At 48.8% G+C, this 17,972-nt stretch overlaps 1 long non-coding RNA gene across 2 annotated transcripts in view; it reads right to left on the reverse strand.

Moving 5' to 3' along the window:
• LOC140408992 (uncharacterized) overlaps positions 1 to 17,972 on the reverse strand; it is a 174,632-nt gene that overhangs the window by 102,368 nt on the left and 54,292 nt on the right. For both annotated transcript variants that reach the window (XR_011940255.1, XR_011940256.1), the window contains exon 3: positions 13,927 to 14,047. This is a non-coding gene — a long non-coding RNA (uncharacterized lncRNA). The remainder of the gene's footprint in view (positions 1 to 13,926; positions 14,048 to 17,972) is intronic.

The following is a 17,972-nucleotide window of genomic DNA, read 5'->3' on the forward strand; positions in this document are numbered from 1 at the left end:
GCTTCAATATCTGAAGAGTTGTGAATGTTTCTGAACTGTACAATCATCAGCAGCATCCCCACTTCTGACCTTCTGTGCGGAGTCTGCACGTCCTCCCCGTGTCTGCGTGGGTTTCCTCCGGGTGCTCCGGTTTCCTCCCACGGTCCAGGGATGTGCAGGTTGGGTGGATTGGCCATGATAAATTGCCCTTAGTGTCCAAAATTGCCCTTAGTGTTGGGTGGAGGTGTTGACTTTGGGTAGGGTGCTCTTTCCAAGAGCCGGTGCAGACTCAATGGGCCGAATGGCCTCCTTCTGCACTGTAAATTCAATGATAATCTATGATTAATCTAGGACAAAGGTTCGGCACAAGATCGTGGGCCGAAGGGCCTGTTCTGTGCTGTATTTTTCTATGTTCTATGTTCTACAATGGAGGGAAGGTCATTGAAGAAACAGCTGAACATATTTAAGTTAAGGCCAGAGCCCTGAGGAAGTCCTGTAGTGATGTCTTGAAGATAAGATGATTGGCCTCCAACAACCACAACCATCTTTTTTGTCTGCATGCGACTGCAGCCAAAGGAGAAATTTCCCTATAATTCCCATTGATCTCAGTTTTGCTCGGACTCTTTGATGAAACACTAGGTCGAATGCTGCGCTGGTGCCAAAGGAAATCACTTTCAACTTACCCCTGGAATTCAGCTCCATTTCCTCTGTTTGCACCAAGGCAGTAATGAGGTGTGGAGGCCAGTGGCCCTGGCAGAATACAAACTGAGCATTGGTGATCAGGTTATTACCCAATTAGTTCAACTTGTGTTAGTACTGCCATTGAGAGCTTCCACCACTTTGCTGATGGCTGAGAGTAGACCGGTACGGTGGTAATTGGCTGGATTGGATTTGCCTTGCTTTTTGTGGTCAGGATGTAACTGGGCAATTACCACACTGTTGGGTAGATGCAAGTATAGTAGCTGTACTGGAATAATTTGACCTGGGATACAGTTTGTTCTGGAGCACAAGCCTTCAGCATTCGAGCTGGAATGTTGTCAGAGACACTTTGCTGCATCCATTGCCTACACTTATTTCTTGATATCACACAGATTGAAGTGCATTGGCTGAAGACTGACATCTGTGATGCTGGAGTGCTCGGCGGGAGGCTGAAATGGACCATCCACTTGACACAACTTGTTGAAGGTGGTTTCACATGACTCAGCCTCGTCTTTTCACTGAATTGCTGGCCTTCCACATCATCGAGGATGGAGATGTCAATGGAATCTCTGCCGAGAACTAGTTCTTGAATTGTCCACCACCATCCTGGCTGAGTGTGGCAGGATTGCAGAACTTTGATTTGATCCATTGGTTCTTGGATTGCTTTGTGTTGCCTACAGCACACTGCTTCCATTATATAGCATGCATGCAGACCTGTGTTGTAGCTTCATCCAGATTGCCATCTCTTTTTCAGGTATGGCTGGTGCTGCTCCGAGCTCCTCATTGGTGGTCTGGGTTAATGGCGATGGGAAATGGCGAACAAGGGAAATGCTGGGTGCTAAGGTTACAGATTGTGGGGGAGCATAATTCTGTTATGGATGGCACACAGTGCCCCCTGGATGCCCATTTCTGAGCTGCTGGAACTGTTTGAATCTATCCTAGTACACTCGGTTATAGTGCCACAAAACACAATGGAGGGTGCCTTCTGTGTGAAGATAGGGCTTTGGCCCCACAAGGACTGAATGCTGGACACTGCTACCAATGTTGCAATGGGTGAATTCATCTGTTACAGGTAGATTAGATACAAACATACTAAATAGGAGCAGAAGTAGGCCATTTGGCCCCTCCAGCCTCTTCTGCCATTCAAGTCAGGCCGCGCTCTTTTGAATCGAAACAAGATCAACAAGTCCAACCTTTCCTCATAAGACAACCCGCTCATTCTAGGTATCAATCTAGTAAACCTTTGAACCAATGCCCAATGTAAGCTGTGATGACCTTTGACCTGGAAGCAGTAACAGCAAGGAAAATTTGAAATTACTCAAAAATGTTTGGGGATCTTGTAATTGTTTTTAAAAATGTTTGATTGGGACTTTCAAGATTTTCCTTTCTTGTTCAGGGATCAATTGTAGTTTTCTTGAATAATAAGAAATGCTGGCTCTTATAACCTGGTGTCCCTTCACCTAGACCTACTAACAGGAAGAAAGTTAAGACACCAAAGCTATGTGGATAGCCAAGATCGAAGGAGAGCTGCAAGACATGCTTCACCTGATGCCTGTGCCTATGTATTTACATTGTGTATTTATGTATGTCCTATGTTTTTTCCTGTATAGAACGATCTGTATGGACAGTACGCAGAACAATTCTTTCCACTGTACCCCACGGTACACGTGACAATAAATTAAATCAAATCAAACAAGAGAGCTGAAGGAAGAAGGTAATCAGCACGCAGATGCAGTCACAAAGCAAACAGACAGAGACTGAAAAAGGAGCACAGAATGTGAAGGGAATCCAGCAAAGCTCACCACAAAAAGGTTAGCTTACTGTTTGAAAGTAAGAAGAAAGATAGAATTCCACCAGCTCTTGGGAAAGTAATGTACACGTGAGCCAAAGAGGACTAACCCTAATAATGGTGCAAATAGCTCAGGCATTCAAAAGAGCTGAGTGTTTGTATAAAAGGACCAGATTGTGAACTGGGTATTATTGATTGCTTAGTAGAAGGGGAACTCTGGAAAGGTATGAAAAATGAAAAAAAAAAACGAAAATCGCTTATTGTCACAAGTAGACTTCAAATGAAGTTACTGTGAAAAGCCCCTAGTCGCCACATTCCGGCGCCTGTTCGGGTATGCCATCAGGACTGACGTGACTCAAATGAGAGAAGGTTTGTAGATGGGCCTCTTGTCAAGTGTTAAACGTATCCAAGGACCGTAAATGGGATATGGCTACTCGTGAATGTGAGTTGAGGGTTAAATTGTTGAGTGGAAAGTGACAGATATTAGGTTGGATTCTCTGGCCTCCTATGCACTTGTTTCCCAGTTGCGGGAGGTGGAACATCTTTCGCTGGTGGCAGGATTCTCTGTTCCCACCGCGGTCAATGGGAATTCGCATTGAAGCAACCCCAAGGGCAGGATTGTGCTGCCGATGGGACCAGAGAATCCCACCACTAGTGAACGGTTAGAGAATTCCGGCCAGTATTTAACAGAGGTCGGGTTATAGAATTTTGAAATTGCATTTAGTGCCACATGTTTGCAGGGAGCGATGTGAATGCTTGTGGTTATGTAATATGTATAATTATTGTAGGACCACTTAAAGTGAAATTTACCTTGTTATTTGAAGTATCCATTGTCTGTTAATTTGTCTGTAATTTACATTGGTTCTGATTTGTGTTCAAGAGAAAGTTATATTGAAAATAGTTATGGGCTGGATTCTCCGCACCCTGATGCCAAAATCGCGGTCGGCGCCGTGGCGGAGAATCCAGTTCGATGCGGAAATCGGGACCAGTGCCGGTTCGCCGATTCTCTGGGCACTGAAAGGTGGCATCACCGGGGAGTACGCTGCGCCGCCGGGAGCCGTTGCCAGAGGCCTGCTCCAACATTCTTCCCCCCCCCCCAACCGGCCAAAGTCTCTGGTCCAGCCGGTCGGGATGATCGCGTGGCGGCTGCGGACTCAGTCCGCGGCCGCCCTGGTCAGGGGCGGGCCCTTATAGGCGGCAGGGGAATGATTGTTTGGGGTTTGAGGGTGGGCGCTCGGCCAATTGAGGGGTCTCCTTTGTGGGTCTACCTCTGTGGTCCAAGGCTGCCATGGAGCACGCCGTGCGCATGCGCGGCCTCTGACCCAGAAGTGCAGAGGCCCGTATCTGCAGCAAAAGCTGCGAGATTCACTCTGGGTCCCTGTTAGCCCCCACGGGGTTGTGAATTCCTGTCCCTTTACTCCAGGATTTTCAGGAGTAAAACTCCACTGTTTTGACGCCGGCGTGGGGACATAGTCCCAAAACCGTAGAATTCCGCCCTATATATTTTAAAATACCCAGAGACAATGCAGTGGATAAATGCAAACATGTTATTGTAAAATGTGTTTTGGGAATTTAAATAGTGTGCAAACGCTTTCTTCTCGACGGAAAACTTTCAAATTACATAAAATAAAAATGTGAGCGAAATGTTTCTGGAAAATATTTGAGATAATAACACAGCACATCAAGTAGTGTGACAGTCAATTGTTACATATTAACATTATCCTTTAAAAATTCCCAATAAAGCTTCACTCAATGGAATGCCTGATAATAGTTACTAATTCACACGAACAAATTAGCACAGTGTTGCCCTTGCTTAATTGATGAATATTTGTTTACCTTTTTATATATGTGGTGGTGACAATGTTGTGATACATCAAAAGTGGATCTCATGGGGTTACCTAGTGGTCAAACCTTGTCCTTATATCAAGATAGTTGATGTAGCAAGAGTGAATGGAAGAGTTGACTCAGCGATTTGCAACAGTAAATACTGACAGAGGGATATCTTATGACACGCTACTGTCCCCGTGTCTGGGCCAGAAACTCTGGATTCAAGTAATGTGGCCAAACAGATTGGAAAGATTTACAGGCTGATAATCAATGTGCTTAATGACAGTTGGTAGAAGCAGGAGAGTTTTCTGGTCAGCCACACTGCAGCTCTTCACCAAACTTAATCATGGACCAATCCATTGGAGATCAATGGTCACTAGGGCGAGGTACCTGAAAGGAGAAGAAGGAAATATTGGCAGGAAAGCCATGACCAAAAATCATGGCAATGGTAAGCAAGGCTTGTGACATAGAACTGTGCATTCTATTCAAAACACTGAACAATAAAAAGATATTCAATAAATTAATACGAAGTATAGTGGTTATGACATTGCTCATTTGGAAAGTTGCAGTATTTCGAACACTCACTTCTTACACTTATCCTTTCCTGGCCCCATCTTAGCTGGTGTTGTTAATAGTTTCAGCTCCTCAGCTATGGTCCCCCATACTTCAAATCTGCCATTCTCAATCCTCTCTTTATAAACCATGCTTTGATCCTTTCAAACAAATGTCACAACTCTAACCTCCTTTTCTCTCCAAAGCCTTAAAAATGTTGGGCGGAATTCTCTGAAAATGGGACTATGATCCCACGCCCATAAAAAAACGGTCGCAAATCATTCTGGACTTTCCTGGAGAAAGTCCAGAGTGATTCTTCGTTTTGAAGAGAGCTAGCAGGGCCCTGGAGTAGACCGCGCAGCTCTGGCTGCCGATCCGGTCCCTGCCCTTCCGGCTGGGGGTCCGCGCATGCGCGCGGCGGCTGCCTGTGGCAGCGGGCCAGCGCAACATGGCGGGCCGGCCCTAACAATATAGGCCCCCGCCAAGATCACGGGCGCCCTCTTTCAATGGCCCCGAACCAGTGCCGCATCGACCTTGCCTGCGTGATGGGCATCGATTCTCCGGTCCACGGAGAATCGCGGGAAGGCGTCGGACACGATCGCGGGTCTGATGCCCCATTCTCCGCCGCCGCACCAAGCGCGATTGCGGCTCGGAGAATCCGGGCCGTTGTTTCCTCCCAATTCCACACCCATCTGTGTCACAACTCCTTATGTGAACCTCTCTCATCAGTTTTCCATCCTTCTCACATGATAAAAAGTAAAGTGATGTCACCATCGTGCCAGGTGACCATAGGCTGCTTTTTCCCTTTGTGGGGGAGAGCTGATTAGTGATTCAACCTGAGGATCCCGAACACCTCGGGTGAGGGACAATGTAGAGAAGGCAAGGCCTTCATGAATAACCTCAAGCAGTATGGAATTTGAACCCGCACTGTTGGCCTCGCTCTGCATCATGAACCAGCTGTCTAGCCAACTGAGCTAAACCAGCCTTTTTCAAAGTCACAAAGAACGTCCCATCTGGCTGTGATCATGGTGAACTATCCTTATTCATTCTTCTTGACCTGTCTTCAGCCTTTTAGATGATTGGCCACAGTATCTACTTCCAATGCTTCTCCTGTATTGTCCCTCTGTGTGGAACTTCCTTCACCTGCGTCCATTTTTACTTATCCAGTCATAGTCAAAGAATCACCTGCATATGCTTCTCTTCCCACTCCAGCACTGTTACTTCCAGAGGCACCCAAAGATCTATCCCTGCTCCCGCACCCCCTCCTTTTTCTAATCTATAAGCTTTCCGTTGCCGATATCATCCAAAAACACTAGCTGAATTCCTCCGGCAGTTCCTGTCGATGGGATCTACTAGTTCTGCCAATGACGACCCCTTCGCCGTGGGTTCCCCAGCTGTGGAGGGTGCAAACAATTGAAAACTCTGTTTACGGTGGCTGCACAAGAAGAATCCGCTGCCGGAGGGCGGGCCCTCTCCACCGCTACAAAACAGGCCGCAGGAGAGCAGAAAATCTCACCCACAATGTTAGCTTCCACATGTACACAGATGATACCCACCTGTCTCAAGCCCGTAACTCCCTCTGTTTTGCCATGCTAGTCTGCCATCCAGTCCTGAATGAGCAGAAATGCCCCCCAATATATATTGGGACGATGAAGGCCATTGGCCTAAATTTTCCGACAATTCCACCGCTGCGATCTTCTGTTCCCGCCAATAGTGACCCCTCCCCTCCATGGGTTCCCCGGCGGCAGAGAGTGCAAATAATGGGAAAACCCGTTGACAGCGGCAGGACCAGATCCCGATGCCAGCCAATGGTGGTCCGCCTCATCCACCGGAAAAAAACACCGTGAGTGTGTGGGGAGGGAATCCCGGGATGGAATCCCGCCCCGCCCAATGTCTTCAGTCCTCGCGACAAACTCCATTCCCTAACTATTGACTTTATCCTTCTTCTTGGCCACTGTTTGAGGCTGACTCAAACCATTAACAATCCTGCTGCTATTTGAATGAGCAAAATACTCCTGATGCTGAAATCTGAAACGGGAACAGAGGATGCAGGATAAACTCAGCAGGTTTGACAGCATCCATCAGGAGAGAAACAGAGTTAACGTTTTGAGTCAAATACTCTGGGCTGGATTCTCCGGTCGGTGACTCCAAAATCGCGTTCGGCGACGGGGCGGGGAATCCAAATTCCCGACAGAATCGGGGGCGGCACCGCTTCTGCAGTGCTCCGCCCCCTCCAAAGGGGTGTACACTGTGAGTATGCCGTGCCACGTATCCACAGCCTCAGGCCATTGCCGTTGCTTAGCCCCCGACCAGCCGAGTTCCCGACATCGTGGATCTCACCTGTCGGGAACTCAGCGTGGCGGCTGTGGACTCAGTCCAATACCGCCACAGTCGGGGGGGGGGGGTGGTTTGGGGGGTGATCCGCAGGCAGGGGGAGACATATTCGGTGCTGGGTGCACTGTGGTGGGGCAGTCCGGGATGTGTGAGCTGGCCGAAGGAGGGTCTATTTCGCGGGCCGGGTCCGCGAGCGGCGTTCGCCATGAAGCACGGCGCGGCCGCTGCAGGCCGCCACCATGCGCGGCAACGGATCCGCGAATTCTCCAGGCCGTATCGGCAGCTAGAGCCGGGTGCACTACGCTACCTTCTTGCGAGTACCCAGCAAAACGGGGAATCAGTGGCCGTTTTGTGCCGGTTTTCCCACTGTTCCCACGCCGGCGTGGGGACATAGTCTCCAAATCTGAAAATCCTGCCCCTTTTGTTGGAACTGAAAGGAGGGAGAATGTTAAAGCAAAAGAAACTGCAACAAAACTTATCAACTTTAAGAACAAAAGACAGATGGCCTGGTGTGAGAGGAGGAGAGGGTGTTTTGCACTGAGGCAATGCATATACGCAAACATGGATGAAAAAGGTCAAAATGCTCCAGTGAAGCCCAGTGCTGGCTGGAGGAACAGCATCTCATCTTCCGGTTGGGCACGTTACAGCCCTCGTGACTCAACGATGGAGTTCGGCAACTTCAGATTTCAACTTTCCTCTCCATCTTAAACCCACTTTCTTCTCCTTTTTAAAAATATTCCAACACTTATTGCATCACCCTTCCCTACTTCTATAATCTCCACCTACCTATGACCTTCTGAGATCTCAGGGCTCCTTCAATCTGCTCCACCATTGATAATCATGCCTTCAACTGCCTAGGTTTTTCCCTCTCTAAATGTCTCCATTTCTTTACCACACTGTACCCTTTTGGGTGAATAGCTGGTGTGCAACTTATTCACGCAGGCACTTGCCATAGAGTTGGGATGGGGAGACAGGGGGCGGGATTCTCCATCCTTCTGCACTCTTTTTCCGGTGCGCCGTGTCCCCGCTGGCAGCAGGATCCTCTGTCCCGCCAGCCAGCCAATGGGATTTCCCATTGTGGGCCACCCCACGTCATCAGGAAATCCGCGGGCGTGAGTGCGCTGCTGGCGAAATGGAGGATCATGCCGACGGAGAATCCAGCCCATGGTCCCTTCTGAATCTGAAATTAAGGCCACACCAAAGAGAACATTGTTCCTCATCTGCTGTGCTATACCTGGCCCAGGAGTGCTTAGCACCAAGACTGGGTACACAAAAGAGGTTAGGTAGTTGTTATCATGGCTCATGCTCCCTTTGATAAACACAAGAAGTAAGAAAGGCCACAAACCTCTTAGATTTGAATTTTTTCTTTTTTTCTTTCTTTCTTTGGACATGGGTATTGCTGGCTAGGCCAACAGTTTTATTGTTCATCCCTAATTAGCATCTAGCAACTTGTGGCTCAGTGGTTAGCACTGCTGTCTCACAGCACAAGAGACCAGGGTTCAATTCCAGCCTTGTATCATGGTTCTCCCAGTGTCTGTGTGGGTTTCTTCCGGGTGCTCCAGTTTCCTCCCACAGTCCAAACATGTGCAGGTTAGGTGGATTGGCCATGTTAAATTGCCCCTTCGTGTCCAGGGATGTGCAGGTTGCATTACAGGGTTACAGGGATAGGGCGGGGTGGAAGGGGGAGTGTAAATGAGCAGCTCCTTTGAAGGATCGGTGCAAACTCGATGAACCGAATGGCCTCCTTCTGCACTGTAGGGATTCTATGAACAGTGAAGGAATGGTGTTAAATTTCCAAGTCAGAATGACGCGTTTCTTGGAGGAGAACTCACCAGGTGGTGGTGTTCCCATGCATCTGCTGCCCTTGTCTTTCTAGGTGGCAGAGGTTGCGGGTTTGGAAGGTGCTGTTGAGTTGCTGAGTCGCTGCAGCGAATGACGCCACGTCACTTATAGAATAAGGCTTAAGAAATGGGATGCGGCGCTTAAGACAGGACTCGAGGAAACTCTCAATGTAAACACATTTGCGATATATAATAGTTTTTCCTGTTTCTATTGGAATAATTATATTTTTACCTTGTTTCCTTCTCCATATTCATCATCATACACCAGGAAATGTTTTTTTTTCTTTAAATTGCCAACCATTCATACAAAATGACTAATGAGCTAAGTATACAGGATATTCTTTGGCCATCTTTCTCCTTGTGCAGCTTATCGCCACATGTCTTTTCCTTCAACTGGGAGCAGGTGAATTAATCCAGACAGTGAAATGGATGAAGACTGATGCCAATTCTCCTGCCAATAGTAAGTATGCTTGTAATAGGATTTAAACATATTGGAGGAACAGGTTGCCTTAATGGGCTGCATAAGTTTCAGCAAGTGATAATCAGGCCCATTCAATATTATTAATTATGATGGTCATAAATCATGGCATTGCAGATTGAAAACCCTTTTCAATGTCATCCTGCCACTGTTCTCTATGGAGTGCTGAGCAACATCAGTTATTTTGCTTTGTTGTGAAAATGAGAGCACAGTACAAAGTTCAATTCACCCGGAGGTTACGCTGAAAGCAATTTGATGTCGCATTGAAGAAGAAAACCTTTTTATGTAAGTTCAATGAAACTGAAATAAATGGGATTTGTGAGAAAAATGAAGCAGAATTGAAGGGTACAGATGAAGTGAAAGCTTGTAAAATCGATGTTAACGGATGCCTGTTCCAACACATGATGCGCTGAACATGAAGAATAAAAATGCTGAAAACTGTCCAAGGAATACAAACTGACTGCGTGTCAAAAGGTAAAATACAGCAACATTATAAAATTTGCAAGAAATAGCATGTTTTGGAATTTGCAAATACCATTGAGCTTTTTGTTCATTAAACATGCACACAATACCCAGAAATAAGAACTAATACTTGGATATAAATGCAGCAAATGCATTTCTCCGCTTCTTCCCCACTGTTACCAGACTCCTAAACGACCCTCTTATGGACTGACCTCATTAACACTACACACCTGTCTGCTTCACCCGATGCTGGTGCTTATGTAGTTACATTGTTTACCTTGTGTTGCCCTATTATGTATTTTCTTTTATTTCCTTTTCTTTTCATGTACTGTTCATGATCTGTTGAGCTGCTCGCAGAAAAATACTTTTCACTGTACCTTGGTACGTGACAATAAACAAATCCAATCCAAAGTATCATTGGAAGCTTTGAATAAATAGCAGCGGTGGGATTTTCCATTTCAGAAACGAAGGGCCTCCTTCCCGGGCCGGGGTGCAGGGTCATCCGCCGCTCCTCCACCGCATCCAACAGGGTCTCCAGCTCGGCGTCTGTGAACCTCGTTGCTGTTCTCCTCACTGCCATCTTGTTGTCTGGGATGGTGTGTGTGTGGGGAGAATTGTTTATATGTGGCAGCACCTTGTCAGCCTTTGGGTGTCCATCCGGCACCCATTCCCATTAGAATCAATTGTGTTCCATGTGGCGCCGCTGCTAGCCCCTTAACAGCAGCAGAATCGGTCCAGGTGCGGCGCTGGTTTTTCAGTCGTAAAAGTCCGTGGATTCTGCGTAAGCGTCAATTTTTGGGCGGGAATCTCCGATGCCCGACGCCGATATCTGAACCTGCAATCCGGCGGAGAATCCCTTCCGACGCCCAAATTGGGTGCAATGCCGGTTTGACGCCGGGTTTTGAGTCTCCGCACCCTCCAAAATGGCGTCACGCGTCGCACGCCGTTGAAACAGCGTTGGTGTGTCATCGGAAGGCCCTTCCCCCGATGCTCCACCCCTGATGGGCCGAGTTCCGACCGCGAGATTGATGTGTGGTCTGAGCGCTTGGGAACCTGGCATGGTGGCCGCGCACTGTGTCCAGCTTCGCCACAATTGGTCGGGAGCCGTGCCGCTGGCCGGGAGAGCTTCTGCGATGGCTGGGAGGACTGGTGGGTGGTAGTCAGGGGGCGGCCTGTGGGGCCGTATTTGGCGGGTCGGGTCCACGCATGGCCGACGCCATAGTTGTATGATGCGACCGCTGCATGCCGTCACTGTGTGCATACGCAGCCATGGACCCGGCCATCTCTGGTCATTTTTGACATGGGAGCCGGGAGTTTTACCCGGCGCCGCTGCTAGCCCCTCACTGGTCCTGGAATCGGTGAGGGTTCGGTGCTGATTTTGGCACTTCGCCGTTGAAACGGAGAATCCCGTCCTATGTGTTGACACCAGGGGCGGGATTCTCCGCAAACGGCGCAATGTCCGCTACCCGGCGCCACAAACGGCGCGGATCAGTCCGCCGTCGGGCCGCCCCCAGGGGGCGGAATTCTCCGCACATTTAGGGGCCAAGCCCTCACCTTGAGGGGCTAGGGAAACCGCTCCGCCGGCTGGCGGGAAAGGCCTTTGGCACCACGCCAGCCAGTGCCGAAAGGACTTCACCAGGCAACGCATGCGCGGGAGCGTCAGCGGACGCTCACGCATCGCCGCGCATGCGCAGCGGAGGGGATCTCTTCCGTCTCCGCCATAGTGAAGACCATGGCGAAGGCGGAAGAAAAAGAGTGTCCCCACGGCACAGGCCCGCCCGCGGAGCGGTGGGCCCCGATCGCGGGCCACGCCACCGTGGGGGGCACCCCCCGGGGCCAGATCGCCCCGCGCCCCCCCAAGGACCCTGGAGCCTGCCGGCGCCGCCTTGTCCCGCCGTTGAAAAGGAGGTCTAATCCACGTCGGCTGGCGAGGGTTGACAGATGTGGGACTTCGGCCCATCGCGGGCCGGAGAATCGCCAGGGGTGGGCCCGCCGACCGGCACTTTTTGCGCCGGTCCCACCTCTGCCAAATCTCTGGTGGCGGAGAATGCAGGACACGGCGGGGGCGGGATTCACGCCAGCCCCCAGCGATTCTCCGACCCCCCCCCCCCCAGGGCTGAATCGATGGACTGCTATGACAACTTGTCATGGAAATCATAATAAAGACAAATCCCTCGAGGTTCGATTTAAGGAAATTTAGTTGCACAAATATATTTGCGGAGAGAGAGTGTTCTAGCTGCAAAGCCATTGCACTGCACTCTGAGATTCGATTAAAGACAGCATGTTTTATAATCTGAAATAACAGCTTGAAGTAAACAGGCATGTTTATATTAAATAGACCTTGGAAAGTGCGTAAGCTGAAATACGTAGGACGTATGTTCTTGCCCTTGGCTAAAAACAACTCGAGTACACATTTTGTTATCTTTCGGAGGACAATGTGTTTTCATAATAAGGCCGAAACCAGAATATTTCAGCAGTATTTCATTTATGTTACTTGACCTACTTATTTTAGTCCAAAAGCAGTGTTGAACTATAGTCAAGCATTTCCCAGCATGCTTCGAAGTTGGTTTATGTTAATTTCCCCTCCACAATTCCCTCCTTGTTAATCTTTTGATCAACACCTTTTAGTAAATTATCGTGCCCTCCGTAGAGAAGGGTGGTTTATAATTTAAGGAGAACGGACATATGACAGTTCTCTGCGTGTTATGAGCCTGGTAGCAAGGAGGCAAGGCGGCTAGGGCTGTTCTCCCGTGTTCGTACAATTAAAAATATCTTGCGCAACATTAAAACAGTAACCATACGACAATCAAGATTACAATGGCGATTATAATCCAGAACACAATCCTCTGTCCTAACGATCCTAATCACCCAAAACCAAAGTCCCATCCCTCATTTTCATGTAATCTTGTCACCTCTCTATGAATGTGATCCGCCAGATTATCAATTTTTCTGAGTTATCAGGGATGTATGTGCAGCAGTCACTTCCAATCAGGGCACAAGTACCCCCCTTTTCAGCTAACAAGAAATCAAGAGCCATTCTATTCTGCAGGGCAACTGCTCTTCTAGCGACCATCTCAGTTTCTACCTGGTTAACAGCTTCTGCAGTGTCATTAGCTACCTGCTCAAGGAAGTCTCGTAGTTTGCGTAGTTTGTATGCATTAGTGGCTATTCCTAATGGTGGTATCATTATTCCCAGCATTTGTACCCATGTCATAATACTTTGTGTCGTCCTGTGATGGGGATGGTCCTGCAATTGCTGAATGTGATGCACAGAAGGGACTACATATCCCAAATCGCAGGAGCCTTCCCAATTTTCTGGTATGGCCACAGATAAAATACGTTATATGCGGTCAGGTTTCCTTTACTATCAGTCATCATTAGTCTAATTGATCCCCTTCCCAGGAGCTTCCACTAGTTTGATTTTCAACTCCTGACCAATCAAAGATGAATAGTCCTTTAGCTGTAAGGTGGAATATAGGGGGTTGCCAATTCAAGGTCTGATCACACTGACTCGTGCCTACTGAGTGGGTCCCATATGTTTTATGATTCTTAAAGCATATACTTCCTTTTGGGACTCCAGTATAATTGGGAACGATCAACCAGGGCGGTTGACGTGTTACATTAAACCTAAGCCCCCACCATTCCTCAAACCTATTCATATCGTATCCAGCTAATCTCCAATCTAACATATTTTGTGTATCTTCACCACGTCCTGTACTATTTTGTCTTAGAGCCCATTCTGCTATCTCTTTACTGGTGAATGGGATAGATCGCACAGGGAAGCCCTCCCCCAAGCATCTGGGAATTTGTGTCCAAACTCAACAACTGGATTTATTGACCCTCTCTGCGCATGAGTGAGACATGTATATCAAGGTGTTAGTGTTCAGTTTACCCTCTACATGATGTTGGATTAATATGATAATATAAAAACATCAACGCCGTCATTCTCTTCAGGTCAGCGTTACCTAGTACTCTCAAAGTTCTGTATGATGTAGTTTACACCGAGTTGCGCGGATCCCATCTGCCTTTTCTTTTACTTTAACGGCTGTTCGAGTTGTTAGCAGCACTTGGTAGGGTCCATTCCACCTAGGAGAAAAAGAATCTTTGTTTAGTGCTTTCACATATACTTGATCTCCAGGTTTAAAGGGTGTGTATTTCCCTCTTTTGGATGCATCTGAGCCTGTCGCACGTTTCATGGTTTTTTTTCAGCGGTTTCACAAATGGCCTGGGCATATTTTAGTAATGCCTCATCTGCTCATATTAAGGCTACTGCCGCTGGAGTCATTGGGGGTTTAGTTCCAGTTGTCATGGGGTGTCCCATTAATATCTCATACGGGGTTTAACGCGTATTACGATTTCTCTGATTTTGCAGTGCATACATTACTATGGGTATGGCATCTGGCCATAGCAGCCCATTTTGTTGACACACTTTTGTAACTGCAGTTTTAATTATTCCATCCGCCATTTCCACCATTCCTGAGGATTGTTGCTGATATGGTATATGCAATTTCCAATCAAATCCCATGGTTTTTGTTAGGGTTTTGGTCAATTTGCTAGTGAAATGAGTTCCCCTGTCACTGTTAATACCCATTGGGATCCCAAACCTTGGTATTATTTCAATTTGTCGTGGAAATCATAATAAAGACAAATTCCTCGAGGTTCGATTTAAGGAAATTTAGTTACACAAATATATTTGCGGAAACAGAGTGTTCCAGCTGCAAAGCCATTGCACTGCACTCTGAGATTCGATTGAAGACAGCATGTTTTATAATCTGAAATAACAGCTTGAAGTAAACAGGCATGTTTATATTAAATAGACCTTGGAAAGTACGTAAGCTGAAATACGTAGGACGTATGTTCTTGCCCTTGGCTAAAAGCAACTCGAGTACACATTTTGTTATCTTTCGGAGGACAATGTGTTTTCATAATAAGGCCGAAACCAGAATATTTCAGCAGTATTTCATTTATGTTACCTGATCTATTTATTTTAGTCCCAAAGCAGTGTTGAACTATAGTCAAGCATTTCCCAGCATGCTTTGAAGTTGGTTTATGTTAATTTCCCTTCCACACAACTAAATTGGCACCAGTCCTGTAGCAATTCAGGATTCGTTAATGGGCTAGCACCAGCGCCACATGTAACACGATTGATTCCAATGAAAAATGGTGTTTGATTCATCGGGGTCCGGAATGCCACTTCAGAGGCTGACAAGCTGCAGCCACATATAAGCACTCCATTCCCCACACACACTCATCCCAGCAACAAAGTGGCAGCATGGAGAGCGGCACCCTGGTTTGCAAATGCTGAGCTGGAGACCCTGCTGGATGCTGCGGTGGAGAGGTGAGCCACCCTGTTCACCAGGGTGGGAAGGAGGCTTCCACCCTCCACAGAGACTGAATTGATGAATTGCTACGACAACGGGCCTGGGTACAGATGGCAGAGACCATGAGTGCAGTGGGCCCCACCGCAAGTATCGGTCAGCAGTGCAGGAAGAATGTGCATGACCTCCTCAGTGTGGCCAGGGTGAGTAGGAAGCGCCATGTCCCTGGGGCCAACCCCCATCCCACATACCCGCAACACCACTCTCATCCCACGCTGAGGGAAACCAAACCCTACCCGCCAGCAGTGTGCTCGCACCCCACCCTGCACTACATGCCAGCACCAATACTGACCATCATGGCCGGGTGCCCTGGTCACGATGGCCACCAGCTTCCCACCTACTGTACTGCCCACGTCTGAGAGTTTCACACTGTGCATTGTTTGCCTCCCCTCCCCCCACCGGACAAAGCGGCCCACAACCGCCGTAAGAGAGTGAAGACCTGAGGGTGTTTGCTGGACATGCGGCCCCTCACCGCAGCGGAACATCAGGCACTGAACCTGCTCTGTGGTCCCAGAGAGAGGACAGTCGCCAAGCCGGCAGCCGGCATCAGGTGACCAAGTGAGACCAAGCTGTGTTTCCGTTTCCCATGGCATGGTGGCATAGCCCCCACCCCAGCCCCCACCCCACTCCTACATTACCCCCTTACTACTCTCTCACCTCCCCAATTCCCCCCCCCCCCACACCACCCCTTCTCAACTCCTCACCACCCTCTCACTGCCCCATCACTACCACGCACCACTCCAAATCACAATCCAATCTTGCATCATGTCTTGTGTCTTGCAGGATCACCTGGCGACGAAGTGGGCCCTTCTGGTGTCCCCCACCCTCGACCTCGATCCCAAGCAGATTCCAGCGATGTGGAGGTGATGGATAGTGAAGAGAGCCCCCAAATGCCAGTCTGAGACACACCGGAGCACCAGTCCGGGAACGACACTGACTTCCCATCACAGCTGTCTCCAAAATCCTCCACCATCCCAGAGACACTCACCTCAGTTGGGCACTTTAGCAATGGGCACTATCTGGTGCGCACCACACACGTGCTGTGGTGGCCGTGGCACAAGACAGGGCGGCCCTGTCATAGGCAGCCACGTACCAGGGTGACCTGGACATTGCATCAGGTCACTGTCCAGAACTTGGCTCAGTTACAATGGGTTATGGCTGAAGGCGTCGTCGACATTGCCCGGATGCTGGCTGACTTAAACCAGTCCTGGAGGGAGGTGGCACAGTCACTGAGTGATGTGGCATAGTCCCAGAGGGAGGTGGCCATGAGCATCAAGACCCATGTCGAGACAAGTGTGAGCCTCCAGGACTGATGGCGCCATATGTCAGGAGAATCCTAGGAGTTCATTCCAGTCACACCCCTGTCTCACAAATTAGCCAGGTGCCATCAGGCGCCCCGAGGGAAGAGGAGGTGAACGGGCCCATGCCAGTGACTCTCGCATGGGAGGTACTGGAACACTGCAGTGCCTCGGACTCCCCCCACCTCCCTCCTGTCCCTGGCGCATCCGATGGGCAGCAGGCAGAACAGGGTAGTGCTACACCACTTGGGACACCTGAGCGACAGCCGTGCGCATCCTGGCCGGATCGCTCCAGAGGACAGCCGCCAAAGGGAACCCATGTCACAGGGTTGGAATCACAGCAGGCCACCTCCACTTCTGATGTACCATCTGGGGATCCACCTAGATATAGCATTAAGGGCCATAAGGCCAGGAAGGTAGACATCAGTTAAGTTGGCATAGGTGCAGCACATAGGATAGCATTAGAGGCTAGGACACAAACCATTATGGAGATGTTCACATATTCTTTGTCACCCCGACCCCACGGCCCATCCCCTGGTCACCAACCGTCACCCCCCACTACTTCCCCCGGCCTTGGCAGATGCCCCCCAGCCAGCCATGGCATCGGCTGCACAGACTGCCCACAGTCACGCCTCTGGGAAAATGTCCTACCTTCTCTTTCACCCGCAGTAGCCTGTTTCCCGATTTTTTAAACCACAAGTGAAACTCGCCATTGGTAATTCATACTGGCAGAGGCGGAGCATCAAGGGAGCCCTGGAGAATACCAGGTCAAACCCTTTAATGATATGCCAACGCCGTTTATTGTACAGGTGGAGTAGAATGCATTGACGCCGCTGTTGAGGCATGGCATTCTGTTGGGCGCCTGGCGCAGGCCACCATGATTCCCATGTCGCTGGATGGAGAATCCTGCCCCAGGAAATGTGAGCAAAATTGCGCGACAATAAACTTAATTTCAGAAAACTACCTGAATAGGCGCAGGTCATGGGTTCACTTTTTTTAAATACACTTAGAGTCCCCAATTTGTTTTTTTTCTAAAGGTGCAATTTAGCGTGGCCAACCCACCTAGCTTGCACATCTTTGGGTTGTGCTGATATACATCACTGTAAGTACACAAAGGGTTAATGTACATACACTACACCTAGCTAGACACTAGAGGGAGCACCAGAGACATGACACACAGCCAGTCAACCAATAGGTCAGTAAGATAGGACATGACCAATGGGCATTCAAGATACACACAGAGGTGACACTACCACAGGAGGGCATTACACCAACCCATATAAAAGGACACATCACACATGCTCAGTCTCTTTCCAGTGGATACACTCAGTGAGT

The sequence above is a fragment of the Scyliorhinus torazame genome, chromosome 1 (assembly GCF_047496885.1).
Source record: "Scyliorhinus torazame isolate Kashiwa2021f chromosome 1, sScyTor2.1, whole genome shotgun sequence".
NCBI classification, from domain to species: Eukaryota; Metazoa; Chordata; class Chondrichthyes; order Carcharhiniformes; family Scyliorhinidae; genus Scyliorhinus; species Scyliorhinus torazame.